This window comes from Felis catus, chromosome F1 (genome assembly GCF_018350175.1).
Source record: "Felis catus isolate Fca126 chromosome F1, F.catus_Fca126_mat1.0, whole genome shotgun sequence".
NCBI classification, from domain to species: Eukaryota; Metazoa; Chordata; class Mammalia; order Carnivora; family Felidae; genus Felis; species Felis catus.
Genome location: NC_058384.1, coordinates 47,520,498 through 47,547,306, shown reverse-complemented (window position 1 = coordinate 47,547,306; position 26,809 = coordinate 47,520,498). Strand labels below are relative to the sequence as shown.

Genomic DNA, 26,809 nt, shown 5'->3' with positions numbered 1-26,809 from the left:
CTCAAAGTAAGGTCTATTAGAATGGTTATGTGGTTTTTTTTTGTTTTTTGGGTTTTTTTTTTTTTTGCAGTAATAGTCCAGCTGTGCTGGTTCAGGCAACAAGTGGAGAGTTGGATTTAATTGTGTGTGATGTTTGAGCAGGTGAGCATGATGAAGAGAGAGAGGAAGGTGAGATATGGGCTTATGCAAGGGGGTGATACCAATAATAAACTGGGTACAGAGGAAATGAGGATATAGTGACGGTGAGGCACCTTAAAAGGATCGCTGGATTACTGGACACTTTGGAGTGGTAGCAAAGAACTGTTGGAAGAGTTCTAGAGGTAATGAGCTGGAAGGATAGCAGCTGGTTTCCAGGGACTACCTAGTTTAAATTAAAACTATGGGAGGTGGGGATGGTGGTTTTTCAATGAGCCAATTTGGTCCAGCTGAACCACCTTACCTTCTGGCGTGTTTGTATTTAGGGGGAGGGTGGGATCAAGGCAACAGTCATCTTGTTTTTATGCTCAAAAACAGGGTGCGTGCTTTGTAGCTCATGTACATTGTTGCCTGTTTGCTGGGTTATCTCACTGCTTTGGGCAGCAGCTAGACTGCCACCACAACACCCCCTGGATTCTCCTTCAGCTTCTCCATCCCTTGGGTCAGGTATGTGTCTCACTCCTTCATGGAGGGCCTCAGTATCTCCAGCAGCAAGGTGCCCAACTTAAGGTTGGAAGTGGTGAGAGACTGAAATGGCTTCCCATGTGTCCTTGTGGGTTCTAATTTGTTTTCTCTCCATTTTTATATTCTTCCTTTTTAACTGCCTGCCCTGTGGACAGTTCTAGCATTGGACATGAAGATAGCAGCCTTACCGAAGGTGAGTAACCAGCTCCCATTTCTGTTCTATTTGTTAAATTTTTAGTGGTTCTGTTTCTCTGGTTGATACAGACAGCTTACGGTTTCAGTTTTTGGTATTGCTAAGTTCTCAGGTATGAACACCTGAGTGGATGGGTAAGACAAAGTAGACAACAGGATCCTTGAAAGAGAGGTCCCGCGACGGAAATGAGCTTTGTGGATATTGAACTCTCTAAGAATTAGGACCAAAATAGTATTGGAAAGAATGGTATGGAGCCCAGAAGCCAAAATCCTCGAGGACTGAGCAGGCCTCCCTCAGACGGTTTATAGCTGCTGTAAGGAGGTAAAATAGTTGGTGCGATCTGATGGCATAAATGCTCAAGGTGAGAGGGAAAGCACTATGTCACTGATGTAGACTACACACAACCCAGTGTTGGAGGAAACTTACAGTGAAAACGGAAGAGTAAACATGTTGCCAAGTCCTGCCCCTCTTTTCTGTGAAGTCCCTTTCTCAGCAGATTTAGTCCTTCTCTGTTCAGGTTGTACTGAGACTTTGATTATTCGTCTGGAGGGGAATTTGGGATTTACCCCCAGGGTAAGGTGAATCTAGATAACAGAAAGTGAAGCAGGAGAAGTATTAGGTAATTTTGAGACCAGCTGAATCCAATGAGAGGTGTATGCGGGCATCTTGCTTCAAGAGGGTAGGGGACTATCTATCCTAACTTTCCAGTTCCCTGTACGTTAGTCAAGCCCTCTGCACTGTCCTGTGTTTCCCAGTTCCTTACAGGTGCTAATCCTGAGAGCAGTCCCTAGGAAACCTGCATGCACATGTGTTTCTTAGAGAAACCGACTAATTATCCCCCTTTTGAGATATTCCCTTCTCTTTGCTGCTGGGATACCATTCTCTTAAGTCTTGCCCTGCCACACTAGCTGCTCTTAAAATTATTTTCAATTTTTTTTTCCTGGTCTCTCTGGCTTTTAAACATTAGATCTTTTTTTTTCCCCCTGCACTTACGTGAAGTGATCTCATCCTGACTCACAGTTTTAAATACTTTCATACACACACACACACACACACACACACACACACACGGGACTGAAAGAACTTGGATTGCTATGTCAAGGCTAGGAGTCCACTTTGGAGGTTAACCATCATGAATTTAAAATGAGACCAGTTGGCAAGATTATGTATTTTTTTCCCCTAGCCATATGATCAGTTGTCTGATCATACATAGGCATTCATTCACTTATGTATTCGTTCAATAAGTACTTGTCTAGTTTCTTCTTTGTGTCAGGCATTTACCTAGGAAGAAACAGCAGAGACCAAAATAGGTTAAAACCCCTGGCTTTGTGTAATTTATTTCTGGCACACAAGTTCCAGTCCTCAAAAGTCCTTATTGACTAGTGGGTGATACACTAAAATTCCTTGAGTCTTAGTTTTTGAAACTGTTGATTGGAGAGAATAATCATCATCTTCCAGGTGTGCTGGGAAGAGTAAATAAGAAAGTGCTTAGAATCTTGTTCTACACATAGTAGTTCAACAAGTGGTGATCCCTTTTAAGCAATACCTTGGCTCATACCTTGTTACAGTTTTAGAAAGATTTAGTTGCCTCTTACAACTCTGAATTGGGATTTCAAATGTCCTTAACCCATGATATTTATTTCACCGTAATAATAAAAAAGATGAGTTCATTCTATCAGTAAATATTTAATGAGCCCTTACTTTGTGCTGGGCACACAGTAACAGTGCAATTTTTTATTCTCCATTTCTTGCTGCAGGTGGATTGACTAGTAAAGATGCGTTCTACCCTAGAGCATGTTAAAAGAACACCATTCTCGACATTTGATGATTCTTTTTCCTGTAACTGCCCTTGAATAGCCAGTTATGTTGAAAGAGGTTTCTTTTCCTGAACTCTCTGGAATTTACACAATCTGTACTTCAAATCTTAGGCTTATCCTAATCTTCTCCCATCCAGAGCCTAAGATCTTAAAATTAGTATCACTCTCTTTTGAGGTAAAATTTAAAATAACATACAGTTTCACTGTGGTTTCAAATTTCTGGGGTTATTTTCAACTAGTTTTTTTGTAATACTAGTTGGTAAACAAACCTAAACTGCTTTTGGGTTAATCCCTTCTCTCCTTTTATTTTTGCTTTTACTTCCTCCTCCTCCTTGCTGCCTTTTGGGGATTTTCCATAGGTCCTTCTCTGTTGTTTCTCATTCCATCCGTTCCTGCCTCCCCAGGGCTGTTTTTCCCTCTTTCCACAAATCTGCTTGTCTACTAAATTTGTTTCCCAATCCCATCTGTTTTCCAGTCAGCTTTCTGTCTTCGACTCTGGGTATCCAGCTCCTTCTTGCTCATGTGCTTTACCTGCCCCGTGGCCTACTCTGCTTTTCTTTTCTCTGGTCACCCTTCCTCTCTGTCCCTCTTTCAATGACTGCTTTTAATTAGGGCTACTGTATTGCAGAGGGATAGGAAAGTAGGAAACATGGACACGAAGGAGCCTTGGGTTTTTAAGCTTTGAAGCTTTACTCTTTTATTTATCTTTGTCCTTTGGATCTGAAGAGTCTGCTTCTACTTCTAGTTTCCATGGGTGTGAATATCCACCTTCTGCTCCCTTTGCTCTGTGGAAAGGATCTGAGCTAAAGTCTCCAAAGACTTCTTTATTGCCAGAGGTAAAGGTCATTCCTCCTGAAGATCATGCCACATTTTCAATAGTTCTTCTAGCATCCTCTTAATCTCTGTGCTGTCCTCTTTTTTACCTTGTTTCTTCCTGCCTTGACTCAAACTGTAATTTGAATACGGACAACACCCTTGAGCTATAGGTCAGGATTTCCATATTTATTAACATTTCTGTTTGAAACAGTATGATTTCCTTTTGGTTTAGACCTAATTGCTTCTATAGGTTACTCTTTAGGCTTTGTGTTAATTAGTGAGTACATAATGCATGTAGCTGAAATCTCTAGGACATTTTGTGGTTTTTGTTTTTGTTTTTTTGGTGACTTTTATGTTGAGTTTGTAACTTATCTCACAGCAAAATGCATGGCAGTGTTAGCTTTAAGGACAGGGCTGGGGCCAGCGTGTAAGCAGAGAAGGAACTGAACTAATGATTCTCTATTGCTTTTTCTTTTCTGATAATCTGGATCCACTCTTTTTTTTCTCCAGGAGATGAGAAAAGAAGGAAAAGGAAAAAAAGAGAAATAGAAAGATGGATAGGCAGGCGGCTGTAGGAGTTTTTCAATTGTTCAGATGAAGGGGGTAAATAGATTATAAATAGCTAGTCCACATTTTCCTTCCCAATGTGCTACCTCAGTCCCTTAAAAGGATTCTTTTAGTGCTGACCCCTTCTAAGGGCATGTTGGCCCAGAAACCACCACCTTTCATGGAAAAAACATGGTCTCTACAAGTGAGATTAGGGACCAAAATTTAGAGTTTACTAGCTACATAGATAAAAAATAGACTTTAAAATGTCTAATTGCCTAATCATTTGCTGTTAGATAATTGAAAACAGATGCTATGGCTCCAAGGTGGTCCTGTATCTTCCTTATAAAAGTCAGATGAGACCTGCATTATAGGAGTACCTAGAAAGCAGGTGTATGATCCAGATGAGAAGGGGCTGTGCAGAGATTTTTGTCAGCAAAGTATAAATTTATGACAGCTGATGGGAGATTGTTGATTCTTAAGTAGATTCGAACTGCAGAATTTAAATACTGATAGTTTTGACTACTCAACAATAGAAACCAACATTTAACCAAAGCAATGAAGCAGGGAAGAGGTTAAAAAAAATCATTAGCTTTCGTTTGGTCCTGGGTTAGCAAACTTCTTTTCCAGCGGGGTAAGCCAGATAGTAAATATTTAAGGCTTTGCAGATCATGTGGTTTCTGTCACAACTACTTAAACAATATGCACATTTGTAGAGTTGTTAGAACATTGTAAATTTCAGATTTTATTATGAGTATTCTGGTGGCAGCTAATACAGACAAGTTACTCGGTTTAAAAATGAAAAGCCTTCCTAGGGCATTTCTTTACACATTAATTTTTAAAATATGTTGGAAGCTACCTAAATGAATGGGCTGCTCTCTTCAAATCTGGGATTTCCTTGGTAGAGCCATATGGAATAGAATGTGCTCCAAAGAACTTTCTGAATAAATGATTCCGTTTCCTATACCTATCAGAATGTTCCTCTGTAATTGGCTATGTTACTTCAATATTGAAGGCCAAATCAGGAGATTGTACTGTTTCATTTTCATACGAACAATATGGATCATGGTTTTTCATGGTGTCCAGCTGTTCTGGGGGGCATTTTCTGGTGACTTTTAAAAAGTATACTTGAGTGTTTAACTCTCATGCTTAAAAATTTTTGGGAATAACCTAAAAATGTGATTCACAGATCATGACCCTTAGAATTCTAATCAGGGGTGCCTCGGTGGCTCAGTTGGTTAAATGTCTGATTTCAGCTCAGGTCATGATCTCATGGTTCCACTGCTTGAGCCCCATGTCAGGCTCTATGCTGACAGCTCAGAGCCTGTAACCTACTTCAGATTCTGTGTCTCCCTCCCTCTCCCTCCCTCTCCCTCCCTCTCCCTCCCTCTCCCTCCCTCTCCCTCCCTCTCCCTCCCTCTCCCTCCCTCTCCCTCCCTCTCCCTCCCTCTCCCTCCCTCTCCCTCCCTCTCCCTCCCTCATTTCTGTCTCTCACTGTCTAAAAAAAATAAACAGTAAAAAATTAAAGAATTGTAATCAAATTTATTTACCATATGTAGAGTCATTGGTTAAATAGGGAAAATAAGGTTTTTAATCTAAACGAATTTGTCAAGGACTCTGCTTTCTAGTGCAGAACAATGCGCAGGACTATAAGGGCAATTGTTCTATATGCTAACTAAGATGTAAATTTAAAAAAACCATGATTTTTCTTAAAAAAAATAAGTGCTACTGTTGGCTAAGGGGGAGGAAACAAATTCAAAATTTTCTAGGACCTACTCAAAAGGTATTGTTTTAAAGATTCTATCTGTGTCTACCTATCTGAATTCTTACTACTGTGTCATATTATACTGGAAAGAAAGTTAAAATGTGTAGTAAAGTTTAACATGGTGCTAATTCCATTTTTCATGTGCTGTTTCCCCCCCGGGAAAGTCTACCATTTTATGATGAGTCTTCAAAGGCATCCAAACACAGGTACAGTAAAATCACTTCTTACCCCTCCAGCCCCCAGCTAGCCACTACTCCCTCTTCCAACCTGGACTGAGGTCTGGGAATTGGGGCTGATCAATGTTACAGCGATATCTATTTTACTGACTACTACTTTCAGTTCTTGAGCGTTGGCTATTTGTGCTTGCTTTTGTGCATGGGTATAAATGAAGGAGCAGTGAGGGCTGACCTAAGGGAAGGTATGAAGTACTTGGTGTGGCCTCAACTGTCTTTTTAGTTGCTTCCTTCAACTGTTCCTGGAGTGTTCGTCTACCCTCTCCCCTCCCCCACAAAGTCTTGAATTGAAGGACTAATTCTCCTTACAATTGGAGAATGATAAGGTTTCAAGCTGCTGTTGGAGCAAATTTTGGAAGGGTGTCCTTTCTCAGGCTCTAAATAAATGTGGTCACTTGAGTTGATGTTAATATTGCTTATCAACATGACAGGCAGGAATGTGGTCTTATCTTCAGAGTGGCGTGAAAAGCCCAACCTGTTTTAAGAGTATAGATTTATTAGCTTTTTGACTTTTTTGACTTGTAATATGGTTTTTTGATCATTAGAATTTGTGATATATTCTCATTCAACATACCTCAATGATCACAGGTGAATTATAATAATTACACACAACCTCCTTGATTTAGACTTAGTCTCCTAAATAGAGAAAGTTAGGTCTCAATTGATTCAAATGAGGAAATGGTAATAATGAGTTTTAGAAAAGCATAATGAAGCATCTGCAAAACACTTAGTACAAATAATGGGCTAAATAATAATGTATCTTAACAGTGCTAGGTATAAATTATAAAAAGATTTGACCAAAAAAAACCCCCACAATGTTTTATAGTTTTGTTATCTTAATGGAAACCACTTATAGCAAATGACTACAATTTGCATTTTGGTCCCAATGCTATAAAGTGACTTATCAAGAAGTAAGAATGCATTATTTCTCTTAAATTCAGTTTTTGTATTTGTGTTGTAAGCAGCCCACAAACTTTCAAGCAACAAACGTGCAAGTTGACGAGAAATCATTTTTTCTTCCTGTAGAAAATCTAAATAATGAACTCTCAAAAATGCAGATATGCCTGCACTCACAAACTTTGCTCCTTTCCCTATGCAGTTCCTCTTCTTCATGGGGCCTAATGATGAAAACTGAAAGAGAACCAGATCTTTTTTAGGATATTAAATGCCAAGGCACATCAATAAATATTAAATAATAAATGCCTAAATGATACTGTACTAGACAGCATTCCATGAGGGAAAAATGATAGGTCAAGCATAGTGCTTGTCCTAAAATAGGTACAGAAGTAAATAACAATACAAGTTAATATAACTTCTAGCTAAAGGCAACAGAGAAGAAATGTCCTTGGGCAATTATAATTTATAATTAATACCCAGTTGAAATCTACAGATAATTTCTTACCAGAATTAAGTCTTGTGGCTGGGTTATTCAGATTTGAATTTCTAGATGTGAGAACCTTATATCCTTGCATTATGTGGAGATACCAGAAGACGAGGTTCGTATTTTTCTGTAAAACAGGCTTCTCTGTTCTGCTGTGTGGCTGAATGACGCTTCTTTTCTTTGTCTTGGTAGATGCAGGAGATTGGCTTTATTCCTTTAAGACTTTTCATGTTATTTATTTGATGTCAAGGTATTGCAGGAATGCCCACCCTACCCCCAGCATTTTATTGCCACTGTGAGCCCCTTGGGCAGGATCAGCACTATTTCCCCAGGGTGCTGCTGCCTTCTGCGGATGCTGCCTGTGCCCCGCCTGCCATCCCTGGAGGGGCAGCAGGGACCCTCATAGAGGCAGACAGGCCTCCCAGGGGTCAGAGACGGGCAGTTTGCAGCCCGTCCCACCCCTAGAGGGCCCGCAATGAAGTGGGACCAGGTAGCAGAGGGGAGGGCAGGGCTGCATCCTAGTGAGCCCGCAGTGGTCTTGGACGTGCGCGAGCACGTCAGTGCTGCGGCTGCGCAGGGTGAGCGTCAGCCACGTGACCGGAATGCAGTCGTAGCCCCAGCTCAGCATCCCTGACGAGGAAGGCCCAGAGGTGGAACATGCGCAGAGGGATGCTCACCAGGCACTGGTAGAAGACCGCAGAGGCCGGGAGCACCCCAGTCATGCCACGCATTCGCTGCCGCCTTGGAGCCTGGGCTTGGGAGGTGTCTGATGTGCTTAGTAGCGCTAGTGTGCACGCGGACAGTGCAGTTCTGCCAGATGCAGGTGATAGGCTGGGAGTCCCACCGTTCCTGCGGCTGAAACTCCTTGTTGGTAGTCTGAGCTCGGCCTTGGCCTTCTGGAAGGCGTAGAGAAGAGTCACGGTGAGCCAGATGAGGCGGTCGGGGATTGCCAGCTTCAGGAGACGCTCTGTGATGGGTGAGTAGTCCATATTCTTGAAGGGCTTCATGGAGAGGGAAATGGGCTTTTGTGTCTATCGGGTGGAAGCAGGGCCTGATTTGTCTTTGGAAGATGATACCTGGCTTGCCCCTGGTCCACGTGGCCTGGGTGGGACAGATCTGCCTACAACTCCAGGCCTAAGTCCGTTCAACCTCGATCTTTTGGCAGTATCGGGAAAAAGTGTGCTCTTTCTGCTGGGCTTGCTGAACTGGTGATCTGTGAGCTTGCAGTTGTCATTAATCTCATTCTCACCTTGTTGGGAAGGTCCACTTAATTGTAGTGGACACCAGCGGAGAGGTGGGAGACGTGTTTCCCAGCATATGGACCTCTAGACTGACCCACTCTTGCACTTGTTAAGTAAATAGTGAACAAATTTCTTTTCAAATAATCTGGTGTTTAGGGATAGGGTTTCTGTCACTTGCAATTTATCCATTTTAGAGCTCTTTCTTTAAAGGTTTAAGGTGGAAATTATGCTCTTACTCGATGAATTATTTTGATGCCCTGTGGGAGACAGACATAATCTTAAATCCTAGAACTTATGTGAGTTCAGTGTGAAATTTTAGATAAGCTGAACACCATTTTAGAAATTTTTTCAAACATTTATATATGGAGTAATTGTGAATAGATGTGTTTTGTACTTCCTACTCAGAAGTGGAAATTTTGTTCAAAACTCCTCACACACTGTAATTCAATCTAGTTCTATTGGTGAGAAGTATACAAAACTTATTCTAATAAGCTTATAATTTCTAGTTACACATTTCAAATCCTCTTTCTCACCCACCTCATTATATATAAACTATTGAGAAAATAATTTTCTCAAGCTTAGCATAGATACTTTAGTATTTCTCTCTATATATTATGCTGATGTGAATATAAGCACATTAATCCTTTCAAAAGATATTTAAATTATCTAAACTTGCCTGAAAAGGAACATTTTTCAAGAAATGTTTTAATGTCAAAAATAAGTTCGGTATCTTATTTAACAATAGGCATCAACAATGTAACATATTTTTTAGTAAAGAAAGGGAAATACAGTGACTTTAAAATACCTTCATCTGTCGAGCATTTAACGGAGGTTTGATGACTGAATGTTTTATATAGGATTCTACTGTCGATTTATCTTTGAATTTTCTCAAATGAAAAATCTAACTTCAGAAATGTGACTCTGGTCATCCTGGTTAAGTGGCAAAATGGTTCTGGTAAGCCATTCTGGTAAGGGAGGTAGGGGACAGAGGTTTTTAGGGTCAGGCATTGGATTTCTCTAATTACCGTAATGCAGCCTGTGGTGGTGAATTGGAGGCGGGGTGAGAGGAGACAAAGGGTGAATGAAGTGGAGGCAGCAAAGCTGACCGAGCATTTGAGTACACCGTGTGAGTGCTTATGAACCCATATTGGATTTGGAAACTTCGTTCAAGTGTGCAAGCTTTTACTTGGAAGCCCTGTTTTTATAGACATGGAAGGGTCACCTGGGTGTCCCAGTCGGTTGAGTGCCTGACTCTGCTTTCAGCTCAGGTGTTGATCCCAGGGTTGTGGGATTGGCCTGTGTGCTAAGGGTGGAGCCTGCTTAAGATTCTCTCTCTCTCCTCTGCCTCTCTCCTGTCCCTCTCTAAAGTAAAGTTTAAAAATGGAAGAATCAGGAGCCTCTAGATTGTTTCCACAGGTGACTTCTAAGAGAAGCTAGGACCTGGAGCAGCTTGGTTTAATCTTCTGGTGGGAGGCCTTCTAGGGAGACGTGCTGTTGAAACCATCTTGCCTTGGAAGCTGACCTGCTTAGTGTGGTCTAAAGGCTTGCAACCTATTAAGATGGTTAAATTACAAATTAGCAAAGAATGAATTAAGTAGATAAGGATACATAATTGTAACCTGGAAGAGATCCCCAGAATGTATTTAAGGTTTTTTTTTTTTTTTTTTTTTTTTTTTTTTTTTTTTTTTTTTTTTTTTTAAGGCATAGGTCTGTTCACTTTTTCTAAACAGACAATTTTAATGGTCAGTTACTCCATTGTTGACTTTGTACTTTGTAATTTTAAAGAACTGTAGTGACTATCAAATAAGTTCATCTTCCTTATATATAGTGCATATTTACTGCACACAGGTAAAATAACTTTGTAAATAATCATAAACAAGAATTTTGGCTCACATTTTTTCAAGCTGTGTCTGTAAATGAAATATTCTTCTCAACTGGCATAAATGGTCCTTTTCAGAAAACAGCAGTCTTCAGGAATGTTACAGGGTGTGGATCCAAGTTTGTGAAAATGACTTCCAATCTAAAAGTGTTATAAGCGCTTCCTTTATATGGACATTTGGATTATTTTCATGCCTTTCAGGTCATTGGCTGAGTTGTGTCATAATGGCAGGAATCTTATCAGAGCAGTGGCTTAAATAGCTCAGGATAGAAGGAACAATGCATTGCGTGGCTTAAAAAAATCACATGGAGACATTCAGTGTATTCAAGATTTCTTCTTGAGGTTTTAGCATTTCAGCACCTGTTGTGCACTGATTCATATTCTGACAGTCATATTAGGACCTACATCTTTTTTTTTTTTCCTGCTTAAAGCCTAAGAAATGGTAGTTACATAGCAAAATTGGAAAGCTGAAATTTTCTGCTAAATTGGCAACACTATTGGTTAGATGTGGGATGTAGTGCTCAATATTTACTCTCTGAGGTAGAATTAAGACGATATTGCCAATTTATTTTAATGTCTGTCCTATTTGTGATGAAGCATATATAACTTAGTATTTGGAAAGTGAAATACCACGTGCCTGATGCATAACAAATTCTAAGTTCTTGGCTCTAGCTGATAGCTCCATAATGATGTTAGAATGTGCTTATCTGAAGGTATTGTTAACAAGTCTAGGGATAGCTATCAGGTACTGGCATTCTCCTTGGAAAACAAATTTGTGGAGCATTTTAGTCTGTGCTGAATGCTGACTCATTTCTGTCTTCTCCCTGACTGGTTGTGGAGGAGCTCAGTAGGGCAGCCAAGTGACCTGCTTTCTAATGGACAGAGCTGAATCGACACTGCAGGAAAACATTTTTAGTGTTGCATGAATGAAAATCCGCCATGAGGTCAGTACACGTCCTTACAGGAAAGATTTCCTGATGTGATCATGCAAATTCAAACTCCTCAGGCATGTCCTCGGTTAGGAACCATATACAGATTTCAGGCCTGAGCTGTAACAAGGGTTACTGTAGGGAAGAAGTACGGGTAGTGAGCATCTCAGAAAATGGTTTTGAAACAAAAGCCAATTTCTGTAGTACCTCAAGGGGAATATCTAAGAAGATATGACAAGCTTTTCTGTCTTAGGTACTGGTAAATGAGCTGTAATCCCTATAAAGTCTTCCCAGAATGTGTATATATTTTAACTTACCCTGTGTGTGTGCACACATGTGTGTGCATGTCTGAGGATTTGGGGAGATTTTTTTTTTCTTTGTGTAAATACAACCTGACTTCTGAGGAGCTGGGTCTTTTATGTATTACAGACGTGCTGCAGGGCATACCCATTATTCAGGAGAAATTTGCTTCCGATACAGCCATAAAAGTTAAAGGAATTGCAGTATCTGCCTGAGATGAGGGGTCTTTTGGGGGCCCTTACTTCTCATGAATCCTGAGTTACAGAGCTAGGATCTAGGTTGAGCCTTTTTTTCTGTCCTCCAAATTTGCCCTAATTTCTAGGTCTATGTTGTTTTTGTAGTATACAGTGATGCATAGTAAACTTGGAATTCTTAGGGTTGAAAAAGAGGAAAATAGAGATTTAGAGTAAATACGGATAAGAGCTTTGGGTGATAGGGTAGAGCAGTTCGAAGGGAGGAGAGGTCTGGAGATTAGACACAGTGTGGAGACAATGGGGCTCCAGAGAAACGTGACCGACAATCAGGTGGCATCCAAGTGGTGGGATTTAAGAGGCCTCGCTGGGATAGGAGTGTCAGCAAGAAGTGACCTGGGGCCCAGCAATAGTTGGCATGACAAGAACAGGGTAAGGACTAGTAAAACCCATTTTACCAATTTTCTGTCTGGCCTGAGAAGTGACTTCATCTCTGGAGTCTCTGTTTAGTATGAAATGGTTTTATTTTTCATCCACAGCCCCTGTTTCTATTCAACTGCGTTCCCTTATAAGGGCATCTTGGGATGGTCTGCTTCCCAGTTGTTTTTAGTCTAGTTCTGCCGTTTAGAGCTGGACTTTTTCTTGAGTAGAGAGTACTGCTTAAGAATATAGACTTCTGAGAGCTAGACACTTTTTTTTTTTTTTTTTGGCTCATAGCTGTGTGTAAACTAAATCTCTACCCTATTGCATAAGGACACTAATTTCCACCTCCTAAAACTTGAGGATGAAATTAGAACCTGTAAGGCACTTAAGAGTTCCTGGCATATAAATGCTACATGTGCTTGAGACCATTAGTATTGCTATTATAGGATTCAAATCTCCCCGACCCCATTGCCCCCACTGGCTGGGGCATCTAGGGTGGGGAGGCAATTTGATCTGCTTTTTCTCCAACTTTAGCAGCTAGGAGTTGAGAACAGGTAGTGCCTGGTTAAGAACATAGTAAGAACGTAGGTTACCACTCTCACTTCTAGTTGTCATTGTGTGTGTGTGTGTCTGTCTGGTGAGGGAGGTATGTAGCATTGTCTTGCTACTGGTGACCGGTGGGCATCCTCCTTTATTAAACTTTTAATTTAAGTACAGTTGACAATTAATAGTTTCAGATGTACAATATAGTGATTTGTCAACTGCACATGTTACAAACTGCTCATGTTAAGTGTAAAAGTTAAGTTGCCACAGTTAGTACAGTATTGACTATATTCCCTATGGTGTGCTTGTCATCGTTGTGACTTGTAACTAGAAGTTTGTTACTCCTAATCTCCTTCACCTATTTCTGTTATCTCCCTTATCCCCCTTCCCTGTGGCAACCACCAATTTGTTTGCAGTGTTTGTCTTTTTTTTAATTTTACATTCCATATATAAGTGAAGTTATGTGGTATTTGTCTTGGTCTTACTGATTTCACTTAGTGTAATATCATCACGGTCCATCCATGTTGTGAATAATGGCAGGATTTTATTTATTTTTTTTAATGGCTGAGTAATAGCCACTTGTGTATATATGCCACATCTTTGTCCATTCGTCTATCGATGGACACTGAGGGTGCTTCCATATCTTGGCTATTGCAAATAATGCTACAGTAAATGTAGGGATGCGTCTATCTTTTCAGATTAGTGTCTTTGGTGTTTGGATAAATATACAGAAGTAGAATTGCTGGATTGTATGGTATTTCTGGTTTGAACTTTTTTTTTAAATTTTTTTTAACGTTTTTATTTAATTTTGAGACAGAGCATGAATGGGGGAGGGGCAGAGAGAGAAGGAGACACAGAATCGGAAGCAGGCTCCAGGCTCTGAGCCATCAGCACAGAGCCCGACGCGAGGCTCGAACTCACGGACTGTGAGATCGTGACCTGAGCTGAAGTCAGATGCTTAACCGACTGAGCCACCCAGGTGCTCCTGGTTTGAACTTTTTGAGGAAACTATGCTTTTTTTTTTTTCATAATGGAGTGCCAGTTCACAGTCCCCCAACAGTGCACAGGGGTTCAGTGGGCATCCTTCTCAAGCATCTTGCCTAACTCCTTCCCACCAACTGTAAGTATTAGTGTTTGGAATCTTAAAAATACAACTTTTAGAAAATCTGTCTCAAAAGTCCGAGTCTTCTGTTTTAGACTATGAAGACCACTTCAACTGGAAATAGAGCAGCTCCCATACAGTGCCACTCATGCATGCTGAAGATGTTGGCCTAGGTTTGTTTTTAAAAGGATGATGTCTTCCTTTTAAGCAGAGGACTGCTTCTGAGGGATGGTTAGAAGGTGGGGCAAGGTAACCTCATAATCTCTGGCCAGACAGGACCTTACTTAAATTAGCAGGAAAGCAGGTGAGAGAATTCTTGTGAGAAGATCTCCAAAGAACTCTGTGTTCCATGAGAGAATATCTACTTGAAATACCATCTGAGCCCCGAAGCTGCTTCCAGATCATGGTGGTACCAGACAAGAGCCATCATGGACCCTCAAGTTTCCTATCTCCTCCTCCCTTCATGCTAATGTTAGAGAGGCAGAAACCTACGGTTGGTTCTGAATTGTGGAGAAGCAGCCCAAGCCTTGGGAATGGAGGCCCTAATTCATCTGTGCCTTTGCCATTGTTGGCTTCTGGCTCAAAGTGGGCAGAGCCAGGCACGTTTGGGAAGAAGCTGATCTTTAAATGAAGTTGGCGGTTTTGATGATGACATGAGACTGGAAAATGCAAATACTGACCTGAGAATATCCCCTGGGTCAGGTGGAACTTCTCTGTTGCTGAGGAGTAATCCAGATAGTTTTGGGTTTTACCTGAGATTTCATTCAGCGTTTGGGGGAAGTGAGCAGTTGTAGGAAAGGCTATGCTGGTTTCTATATGGTGGCCCCCTTCCGTGTTCTGTGTGTTCACCATGATGGTTATGTGCCCCTAATTTTTAAGAATGGTGAAGATGTCGCTGATGTTTTTATTGCTGACAGTTGCAGTGAATCTTAAACATGAGTTTATGAGTGGGATGATTGGCATGTAATTAAAAAGATGCAACTAAACTAATTCGTTGATAACTCTTTGGTTGATAAGAGGCAGTAAGAGCAAGAATACCTTTTTAGACTTTTGAGGTTTTTCTGAGCAGCTGACATAGTTCTTGGTTTTCCTTAAGCATTTCTTTACCATTTTTGGTCCTTTCTATGCTAGCCCTGGTATTTGAGGGAAACTCTTAGGTTCCCTGGCCAGCAGGGTTCTGTTTTCTGCCAATGAGAAGCATTCTCAAGAGATTTGTAAGACAGAAGACAAACCCATCGTGCTGGCAGTTGCAGCTGATGTGTGCTTCGGCAGATGTTTACATTTAAAATTTCTTCTTCTAATAGGCTGTCTTGCTGGTGTTAGATCCAGGTTTTGTGGAGCTTACACAATTTTAGCAATCTTTAAGAAGAACACAAAAGTATTGGTTAAAAATTACTTACAAAATAGAATGTTGTAACTAGGAGTCAAAATAAAAAACGAGACACAACAGTGCTTATTTGAAATAGGTAAAAGGAATCTCAACAAATGTCTATGGCTAGGTATGAAATTCTTGATTCATACTTTAATGCTTCAGGAATCTGTGTGACTTATCCCACTGTCTTCTAAAGTTGAATATTTCTGTGGAAAAGGCTGGCTAGGCTGATTTGGTTATCCTTCTAGGTCACTTGGGCAATGTTTGCTTGGCTGCTGAAATGAGTCTTTGAAGTACACAAACTTCACTAGACTATTCCTGGGATTTGCTGTTCTGGGTTAATTTTCTTTGGAACATGAAGTACTCTTTCAGTATAGCTTCGTTTTTTTTTCACTTGAAGACTTTATTTTCTGCTAGGTCTCTAGGTGTTCTTTATTGTTCATTTCCCCCACTTGGGTAGCAAGTTATACATACACTGTTCCTCAATAACTGGCATTTTATTTCTAAATTACTTTAAAATCTTGGATTTTATTCTCTCACTTTGTATCTCTTTCTGGATTTTCAACTGTTTGTTCTCTGTGATTCTTTTAATTTTGGTTTTCAATCATGGTTCTATGACTTTTCTCACTCCCCTGCCCCCTCAATGTTTTTTAAACTCTGCTAGTCCTGTTTTATCTCTTCATAATTTTCCTCCATTTCTACTCTGAGATCTTTCATCTCTGCATTGTGCTCTTGTTTCATAGAAGTAATTACTTTTCTGAGTTTTAAAAACTCACGGTAGAAGGTTTGGTGACAATTTATTTGCTTCATGGTGAAAGGTTTCCAGTGAGGGTTATTTCTTGTTTTTCTTCCTTCCAGTACCTTCCAATAGATCCTGTCTTTCGTTCGTTCGTTCGTTCGTTCGTTCTTTCGTTCGTTCTTTCGTTCGTTCTTTCGTTCGTTCTTTCGTTCTTTTTTTTTACACTTATTTTTGAGAGACTGTGAGACAGAGTGTGAGTGGGGGAGGGGTAGAAAGAGAAGGAAACAGAATCTGAAGCAGGCTCCAGGCTCTGAGCAAGTGGTCAGCACAGAGCTCAACGTGGGGCTTGAACCCATGAGTTGTGAGATAATGAGCTGAAGTTGGATGCTCAACCAACTGAGCCACCCAGGTGCCCCCTGTTTTGCTTGCTTTGATTGCTCATCTTTTGAAACAGGTATTTCCTGGATCAGATGTCGAAGGATGATTAAGTTGGGGATGGGTAAAGATGAAATTTTTTTTTTTTTTTTTAATTTTTTTTTCAACATTTATTTATTTTTGGGACAGAGAGAGACAGAGCATGAACGGGGGAGGGGCAGAGAGAGAGGGAGACACAGAATCGGAAACAGGCTCCAGGCTCTGAGCCATCAGCCCAGAGCCGGACGCGCGGGGCTCGAACTCACGGACTGCGAGATCGTGACCTGGCTGAAGTCGGACGCTTAACCGACTGCGCCACCCAGGCGCCCAAAGATGAAATTTCTTACCTAGCATTTGTGAGTTTGCTCTAAGATGAAATATCTTCCCTAGCACTTACTGAGTTTGCTTTGACTTAACTTGTCCTAATCAAAGTAAATAGGCAGTTACCGAACTTTTTTACTTTCCAAAGTTTCTTTTTTCTCCTCTGGTGGCCACTGAGTTTTGCAGATAAAGCCCATCTAAGGGGCTCCGTTGTCTGCTGGCAGCCATATCCAGTCCAGTGAACCTGCTGGTGCTTACTCATACACCCTCCTCTTCCTTTGCAAAACAAACAAAAAACGAACAAAAACAAAAACAGATTTTGCACCTCAATGTGTATCCCTTAGCTTCAGGAGGCAGATGGTCATGGCTAGCTTGAGCTCTTTCTCTGCTCTCCATTTCACTTTCTTAAACACTGCTTTACTTGATCACCACTGCTGATGGCAGTCCTTCAGTACAGATTTAAAATTTTGGGTTTTTCTGTGCTCTAGTTACACTGAGCATCAAGTTCATGGTTTTTCTTTTCTCCTTTATTGAAGTGTTACTCAAAGTACAGTTCTCAGACCGTGTGCATTTTAATTACTTGGAATGCTTATTAAAAATTCAGATTCCTAGTGTCCTTTCCAAGTCCTGCTAAATCAGAGCCTCTGAGGCTGGCTTCCTAGATTCAAAATCTTTACCCATTATAACTTTTATATACATAGAAATTGACAACCACTCTTGTGGTGAGTGAATCAATACTTAGTTTTAAGGAGTTACTTTTATCCATCTGATAGGATATAAAGTTTTGTGAACTATAATACATTTCATAGTATAATTTCTACACTGTTGTCTTGATATTGCTCTCTACTATATATAACAGAGGTTCATGTGATTGTTTATTTTACAGGTCTGTAAAACTCTGCAGGACTCCAATGGGGGTGTCAGCTATATACCATGTAAACTTTTATCTTATTATCTGCAATTAAAGTTTTCTTATGGTCTTAATCCCTGGTGGGTGATGACTTCAAATATAAATATTGGCAGCTGTTAGACCTATATAACATATTCAAGTCTCTTGAGCACCCATTAAAGAACTTGTAGGACTTACTTGATGCCTATAGAAGTCTTAATTCTCCTTAATTCTCCTTGGATGGCCAGCTTACTGGAGCTATGAAAATGGAGAATCCTTTATTGAGAGTGAAGGGGAGTCTGTAAGTTGCCTTTTACCTCCTTCTGTCCACCATTCCAAACATGACTGTAAGAACTGGGAATTTCAGAAGTAGAGAAGGTGACATTTTGGGTTTCAGATGCCTTGATTTTTGTCAGTTTTTTGTGATTTGATGAAATGAAAAGAAATTTGCCATCTTGGAACATAGGTACTTCTTCAGAGATGCCGTAGATGCCCTACATATATTTTAAAGTAATTTTTAGCTCTTGGGCCAAATTGAGCCTCATAGTGGGGTTACTAGTAAATAATGTGCAGACATTTTTCTTTAAAGATATTTTAATTTTCTTTCTGGATCTGATGGGTAGAGGGTTTTCTCCTCAGGGTGTTATTCCTGTGGATGAATATTGATCTGAATATTAACTCAAAAACCATATAGGGGTCTTTGGAAGGGTGCATATTAGGTTAAAATCTTAGATACCGGACTCAGTGTTACCCAGGCTGTAGCATAATAAAAAGCTCTTAATTAAAAAAAGGTCTTCGTCCAAATGTTGTCAGTTTATTTCCTTTTCCTATTGGGACTCACTGTCTCGACTCTTGGTGAATGTAGTCTGTGTGCTGCAGAGTTTCTGGCTTAGCCAAAGTTTTTGCTAACTGGGGAAGGGAACAGGGCAGGACCAAACCTTGCAGATGGAGCAATTTACCCTAAAGCATCTTTTTAAGTGACATTGTGTTGAAGGTAAATGCTGCTGCCCATTGCCAGCCACTCTTGAGTAGAGCAGTGCAACCCTGACTTACAGATAATGTTTAAGTTAAAACAGAATTTTAGATGGAAAGATTCGGGACAACCATGCCTTGGGCCAAGAAAAGCAATAACTTGAGCAACAGATGGTTCTTTTGCTGATGGCAGTCAGGGTTAGCATTCAAAGAGTAGTTGTTATTGGATTTGTTCTCTTATGCACAAATCACAAAAGGTGAGTAAAATAATGGTGCTCATATTTACAACCCAGCAATGTCCCAGGCACTAAATCAGCTTTTCGTGTTTCACCATTTACCATCATAGTTGCAACAACCATTTGATATTACCATTCAGATTTCAGTCATGTCAAAACAGACTCAGAGGAGTTAAGTTGCCAAAGGCCACTTAGGTTGTGAGTGGCAGAGCTGTAACTGGAATTCAGGCAGGACAGGAGACTAGGACGCTTTGCGCAAACTACATCGTGCATTTGGACAAATTTGAATGGATCAAAATACACTGAACTCTTTGCAACTTTCTGCATATTGGTCATGTTTGTTTTTCTTTGACAAGAATCCTAATAGAAGCTATGTAATCCATACATGTACGTTTGTAGGAAATCATGTTTAGTAGAGTTCTTACTGTGTGGATAGTAGAATGATTCTGTCTTAGGATTCAGAAAGACTTGGGAACTGTGCCCTTGGGCAAGTTACCTAACAAACTTCAGTTTTCTGTTCTGTAAAATGGAGGCAATAATAGCAACCTCTTAATACTTTTGGGATGGATTAGAAATAGTATATGTGAAGTGACTAGTATGGTGACTAGAGTTAAGATGCAGTAAGAGTTAAAGTGGAGTGAGGTATTGATATATGTTGAGGATGCATTTGTTGAACACTTGGCTGCCGTGCTCATTATGGACAATGATGGTTGAGCTTAATAGTCTGTATTGATCCCTCTGATCACGCTGTAAATATTCCCAAGCAAATCAGTTGGGTATGGTAACAGTTCAAGTATTCTTGTAAGTCAGTCATGATTTTAATAAAACAATGTAGATGGCTGAAGATACTTAGATTTTATAAGAATTCAGGTAACTTTATAATAATTAAACTTGGTCAGTTTCATGAAGAAATTAGTTTCATTAAATTTTTTTGAACATTTCAAGTAGGCATAAAAGTCACTTTAAAGAACAACACCTACTCATCAACCAGATTTATCTGGTCAAGATTTTACATTTTATGTACTTTTTTTTTAAAATATTTGAAGTATGTTAAGGAAAATTCCAGACATGTTATTCACTCCTAGGTCTTTAAAAATGAATCTAAGGACATTTAATTACCTACCATGAGGATATTCTAGTATACCTAACAAAGCTAGCAATAACTCCTTGGTAATGCTGAATACCCAGTCCATAACCAAATTGTTACAGTGGTCCCAAAGGTGAGGGAAATAATGGCTTCACTCAAATTCCATGAGTTTCATTTAGTTAAATCCCAGAAGTCTTCTTATTGATCTAGAGTAGACCCTTTTAGACCCCCCTTTCATGAGATTGATTTGTATAGAAAATGGGTCCATTGTCTTGCAGAATGTTCCACAGTCTGGATTTGTCTCTACTTCCTTGTTTAACTTTTTCCTGTTTGTTACAAGTGTAAGTTAGCTGTAGACTAGGGACTTGATTATACCTATGTTCATTTGGTGGCCAAGAATATTCAAACATGTTACGGAGTGTTTCACAAAGAGGCTACAATGTCTTGGTTGGTCTGTTTTTAGTGATGCCGAAATGGAGTAATTCCAGGTGCTGACAGCCTTCTGTTGATGGGGACTGTCTGATAATTTATTAGGGGTTACAAGGTGGTATATTCCTATCATTCCTTTTTAAAAAAAATATTGAGATATAATTGACATATAAACTGCACACATCTAAAGTGTACAATTTGAAAAGTTTGACCTAGGTACATCCATGAAACCATCACAAGCAAGAAAATGAACTTAATCCTCACCCTTTGGTTTCCTTGTGCCTTTCTATACTCCTTCCTTTGGTCCCTCTCTGTTCTGCCCTCATTCCCAGATAAGCACTGATCTACTTGCTTTCACTATAGATTAATTTTTACCTTCCCTGGTTTTTTCTAATGCCTGTCCTCATGAAGTGAAAGAATACTTGTTTGCAAATAATAATCTTAAAAGTTTTTTGTGGGGCGCCTGAGTGGCGCAGTCGGTTGAGCGTCCGACTTCAGCCAGGTCACGATCTCGCGGTCCGTGAGTTCGAACCCCGCGTCAGGCTCTGGGCTGATGGCTCAGAGCCTGGAGCCTGTTTCCGATTCTGTGTCTCCCTCTCTCTCTGCCCCTCCCCTGTTCACGCTCTGTCTCTCTCTGTCCCAAAAATAAATAAACGTTGAAAAAAAACTTAAAAAAAAAGTTTTTTGTAAATCAGCATAATTCTAAAAGTTAATAAAATTTTCCACTTTGTTACATGTGAAAAACACATTGAGCTTCCTGTTAATTGGGTAATGTGTGACTGACGTAGCCATCAGTGGAAGAATTAAATGCTTCCAGAGCTTCCCAGAACTTCTTCATTAACATTTCCTCAAGTTATTTGACTAACATTTCTTTTCTCCCATACAACATTTACAGATCCACAGGATCTGAAAGATAATAACAGGACAGGGATTTATTCATTTCCCTTTATTGCGTTAACTACCCAGGCTTGGCTGCTTACATTACAATAAAATATACAGGATAATTGCTGGCATCCACACAAAGCATTTTTCCTCTTTATTGAAACTGTAAGCAGAGTAAATTGTTCTTTCCCTTCCAGTTCTCAGATTTCAATTCATTCTTAACTACCTAATGAAGAGCAGAGTATAATGTGTCTTCCTTCTTCTTTATTTGGCAAGCAGTTGAACTGTGGAGAGTAAAGCTACCTGATTCAGTAGGACCAGTGACTTTCAGGCAGCTCATGTAGATTGGTGTCTGTCTTTCCAGGGTGGCGCACTTGGTGAAAGGCAAATAAAATGCTATGAATACTGGAAAAGATGTGACAGTGAAGTAGGAAACAACTTCAAAATGAGTGCAACATGAATATGACCCCTTAGTTGTATAACTTTCCCCAAACTCTGCTTATAGACCAAAGCAATTAGAGTAGCCAATGAAAAACCTGTGGGTACATCAGTGAATTCTTTCCAACCCTCAGCATGTGTGGCTCAACTACCAACAGCTGTGAGACCTGCACAGGCTAAATCGCCGCAGTGAACAGCAAGAAGTGAAAAGGCAACAGTGCTAACACACTTGTGTGCTTTGTGTGATTAGATAGATCATACAGGGACTATCTAGCTCTGGTAATGCTTTGTTTTGTTTTTGTCTTTGTCTATTTTGTTAATATCATTTATCAACTTCCTTTTGGTATTTATCTAGTACATCCTTCATTCTTAGATTTTTAACATTTTACGTGTCTGTTTTAGAGATGATACATGAATAAAGCATATGATTGGACTCAGGGCCGCTACTTGGTGTGATCCCATATGGGCACACTGGACATGACCAAAGTTCTGGTTTGTTGGCAAATGCATTTCTACTAGTCAGTGCCTATACCACACCAATTATTATTAAATAGTTGCATTATCATTTATAGCTGGATTCCATTTTTAATGCAATGATAATCTTTGTCCTTCAACTAGAGGATTTCATTTTATACCACCTTATGTGGTTTCTGCATCTTTCTCCTCTCTGCTTTTTTCTTTATTTTTGCCCAATTGAATTAGTCTCCTTAATCTCATTCCATGTTCTTGCTGTGAACTTTAAGGAACTTCGATTTTGTGTCTATCTTAAAGGGGCTTTCTTAATTATCTTAGCATGCATATTTAGTCTAAGTTACCATTTTTGAATCCAGGACTCTCAGATCACCCTCTACCAACATGACACTTATTTCCCACAATATTGTACTTGTATCTTGGCCCACTGTCCCTGGATTAAAACACTAGCGATAGTAATATCTATATAGCCAGTAGTGGTTTCTCTAGCCTCCCATATTTCTGACTTCATCGGCTTACTTTTTCTTACACTTTAAATGTTTGGTCTGGAATCCTATTCCTTTACTTGGAAGATTTTTTTTTTTTCTTGCCAACCACTTTTAAGATCTTTTTTCTGTAGTGCTCTTCAGTTTTACTGTTGTGTATCTAGAAACTGATCTTTTTAACTCTTCTGGCACTTATTGTTAATATGAGCATTTGTATTAAGAGTCTTAGAAAACTGAGGCAACATCTTCATATATTGACTCTTTTCCATGTATTTACTTTCTTAAACTCTGGTTAAGTGAAATTATTCATCTGCCTCTTAATCACTTTTGTATTATCTTTGAGTTACTTTTTGTATAATCTCTTCAGATTTTGTTTTTCTAGTTTACTGTTTTCTCTTCATCGTGTTTAATCTTTTTGATACATCCACTGAGTTCTAAATTACATCTAGAGTTCCTATTTTTGTTCTTTAAAAATTTGCTTGGATATACTTTATGGCCTCTTAATCCTTTTTCATATCTACAGGACTCTTTTGTACATAACATATTACATATGATTTTATAATCAGATTTTTTTTCTGAACTGATGTTGGTGAAAGTTGTGTCTTGTAGACTTTGATTTTAATGTTTGTTTTTGAAAGAGAGTGATGGAGTGCGAGCAGGGGAGGGGCAGAGAGCGAGAGGGAGGCCCAGAACGTGAAGCAGGCTGTCAGCACAGAGCTGGTTGTGGGGCTTGAGCTCACAAACCGTGAGATCATGACCTGAGCCAGAGTTGGACGTTTAACTGACTGAGCCACCCAGGTACCCCACTTCATTTTTTGACTTTGGTCTGTAAGCTGCTTGTTTTTCTCAGATGTTTGCTAGAGTAATGGTTAGAGCCATGAGGTGATGTCCAGTGCTCCAGAGAGGATGTGCATTTGCTACCGCCAGTCAGCTGTAGCCGCTACATACTTAGGACCACTTTCAACTAAGCTCCCGTATTTTGGGCTACACAGATACAGTGAATTCAAGTTGCAGACCATTGTGAACACCAATAAAACTCAAAGGAGGCTTTTTCTCGATGAAACTGCAGATTTTATTTTGAATGCCTTGTAGTAGACTGGATAATAACATATACTCCAAAATGTCCTTGTCCTCATCCCTGAGACCTATGAATGATACCTTATGTGGCAGAAGGGAATTAGCAGATGTAAGCCTGTTAAAGATATTGAGATGAGGGGCGCCTGAGTAGCGCAGTCGGTTAAGTGTCTTACTTTGGCTCAGCTCATCATCTCCCAGTTTATGGGTTCGAGCCCCGCATTGGGCTCTGTGCTGACAGTTCAGAGCCTGGAGCCTGTTTTGGATTCTGTGTCTCCCTCTCTCTCTGCCCCTCCCCTGCTTGTGCTCTGTCTCAAAAATGAATAACCATTAACAAAAAATTTAAAAAGGATATTGAGATGAAAAGATTATCCTAGATTATTAAGATGGGTCTGATGTAAACACAAAGCTATCTATACGAGAGACACAGGAGGAATCAGAGCTAGAAAGCTAGAATGGTGCTAGAAATAAGAGATTGGGGTGATGTGAGAAAGGGACCAGAAGCCAAGAAATATGGTAAGTGTCTAGAAGTTGGAAAAGATAAGGAAGCTTGTTCTTCTCCCTTGAAACCTTCAGAAGGAACTCAGCCGTGGCAACACCTTGACTTTACATTTGAGACCTCCACACTTTTAAAATCAACTTGTCTCATAAGCAACTAAGTGTGTTGGTATCTTGTTACAGCAGTAATAGAAAACAAGTTATACCTCTTGTCATTAATTTTTGTGACCTTGCAATGAGGGATGAGTGACCTTTTGGTATTCAACTTTTCCAGATAGTCTTTAAAGTTCCTCACTCTGGGTGAGCCACAGGCTTGGATTTCCCTTGTGGTGTCCTGTGCAGCCATCAGCAGGAAGTTGTAGGGTCCAGAGCTTAGCAGAAACTTTATGGTAGAAAGTGGCTTTGATACTCACTTCCTAGTTACATTTTATTTTTGGTAACTGAGGATTTGTACCCCTTTCTGCCCACTCAGCAATGCTTTTTGCAAAATGTGTTTTAAATATTTTATCCAGCCTTTTAGCTGTTGCAATTAGGTGGGTTTTTCAGGGTATGTAGTCTGTCAGAATGCTGGAAATAGAAATTTAGGGAGACTTTTATAATTACTTTAAAAAATCATTCCCACCCCCACCCCCCACTTGCCCTTAAGGCAGGATACCCACGATTCATTTGAGATCTTCCTCCCTGGCCCTCTGGAGCCTGGAATTTATAAAGTCAGAATTTCTCAGTGAGCCTCTATCTAGGAAGAGTGAGAACCTAAAAACTAATGACTTATATCATGGGCTCGTTAGAGACTGTTTTTCTCAACAATTCATTATCTGCTACTCGCAAAATATTTCCTGGGACGGAAGAATTTGGCAGCCACATTGCACTTGAGTAAATGATTATTGAGACTGACCCTGTTTATTCACATGTATCATGGTTATTTGGAGGGTAGTTTTTAAAAGCTTCTGGTTTCTTTTTTATCTTTTAAATGCAAAAGAGTCTGCAGTAGGGACCTGAATTGCACCTGCTGTTGTACCTCGAAGCTTTTCTTTTTCATTGTGTGTGTTCTCTGCTAATTTATATAGGACTCTTCTATGTCTAAATCTGTCGGGGGGGGGGGGAAGAAACCTTGGAAATCATCTAAGGAGATGTGAGGCAGGGATGGGGATGAGGGGCAGCAAATAAATCAGGTAATCCCACCTTGAATCATCTCCATTAGTAAGGAGAACTTGGTTTCTTTTCATATTTAACTTCTCTTAAAGCCAAGCATAACACTACTGAGAGTTAGGTTTCAAACGTTTGTTTTTCTTTTTTCCCATAATAGTATCAGTTTGGTAATGGTTTTTAATAAGGTCACTGTGGTTGAGTCACAGATAATGTTTTTTTTTTTTTTTTTAAATGCATTATAAGAATGTCAAGACAGGCCACTAAAATATTTGAGAAATGGAAGATGAAACCTATTAATACTTAGAGTGCAAATGTTCCCATTTTTTTAATACAAATGGCAAAAGCCAGATGTGCGGTGGTATTAGATTGCACAGAGTTTAGTGACCTAAATTAGGAACATGGAGACAATAGAAATGAATATACTCAGATGATCTTGGTGAACTCTAAGGGAATTTCTCTGGGAATTTAGGTGATTAGAAGACATGTTAAAATGTGTATATATCAGTGAAATTTGGAGTAAATTCGAGGTTCTAGCTTATGCTTCATAATCGTGGGGGATAGTCACTACATTTTCAACTTACTGTATATTGAAGTATTTTGAAGAAAAAAATCATTGCTGTAGCACCTATGTATAGCTCTTTAAAACACTATGATTAATGACTTTTAATCTTGTTCCACGTTGAATATAAACAATTACATAAAAATTTTGGTTTTCAAAGGCATAAGTTAGGATTTAAGCTCACTGAGTGAGAACCCTTAATGGAAGAAATAAGTTGTCTGTATTTTCTATTTATTTATACTTTGTTTTTAGGTTTATTTCTCAAGTAGCTCTATTCCTAGTATTTCACAATGCTGAACACAATACTCCTAGTTTTTTACTGCTGGTTAAAAAAAAGTTTCAGTTGTCATGTTGTTCAGGTTTTGAGGCAATCACAACTGAAGGCAATAATCAGGAAAAGGCTTTAGATAATTTGTGTAATGATTTTACTATTTTTTGTATTCTCTCCTTACTACCGTTTAAATTTTATTTATTTCTGAGCTAGTTTTGTGCACTGAACCAAATATATTTTTCTGGAGCTGGTGCAGCTAATTCTGAACTACAGTTCAGATGTAAGATGAATTACAGTTGAATTGTTCCTTCTGACCTGCATTACTACTTGGTGAATTTCAGCTAATGGTAATTTTCTGAAGATAGTGCTGATTCCCACCCTCACTATCTCAGTGAATTCGAGTAACTGAGAAAGAGAGCACTTTAACCAAACTTGCCTTACCTAGTCTTTTGGCTTACCCAGGGTTTGTTTTTCCATAGGGCACTGTTTGATGTCCTTAGATGC

The 26,809-nt window shown here is 39.6% G+C and overlaps 1 long non-coding RNA gene across 15 annotated transcripts in view; it reads left to right on the top strand.

Moving 5' to 3' along the window:
* LOC109495729 overlaps positions 1-26,809 on the top strand; it is a 369,888-nt gene continuing 343,079 nt past the window's right edge. For 9 of the 15 annotated variants that reach the window (XR_006592080.1, XR_006592077.1, XR_006592085.1 and 6 more), the window contains exons 1-2: positions 1-642; positions 816-853. This is a non-coding gene — a long non-coding RNA (uncharacterized LOC109495729). The remainder of the gene's footprint in view (positions 643-815; positions 854-26,809) is intronic. The other 6 variants (XR_006592073.1, XR_006592076.1, XR_006592078.1 and 3 more) reach the window with 4 other exon arrangements.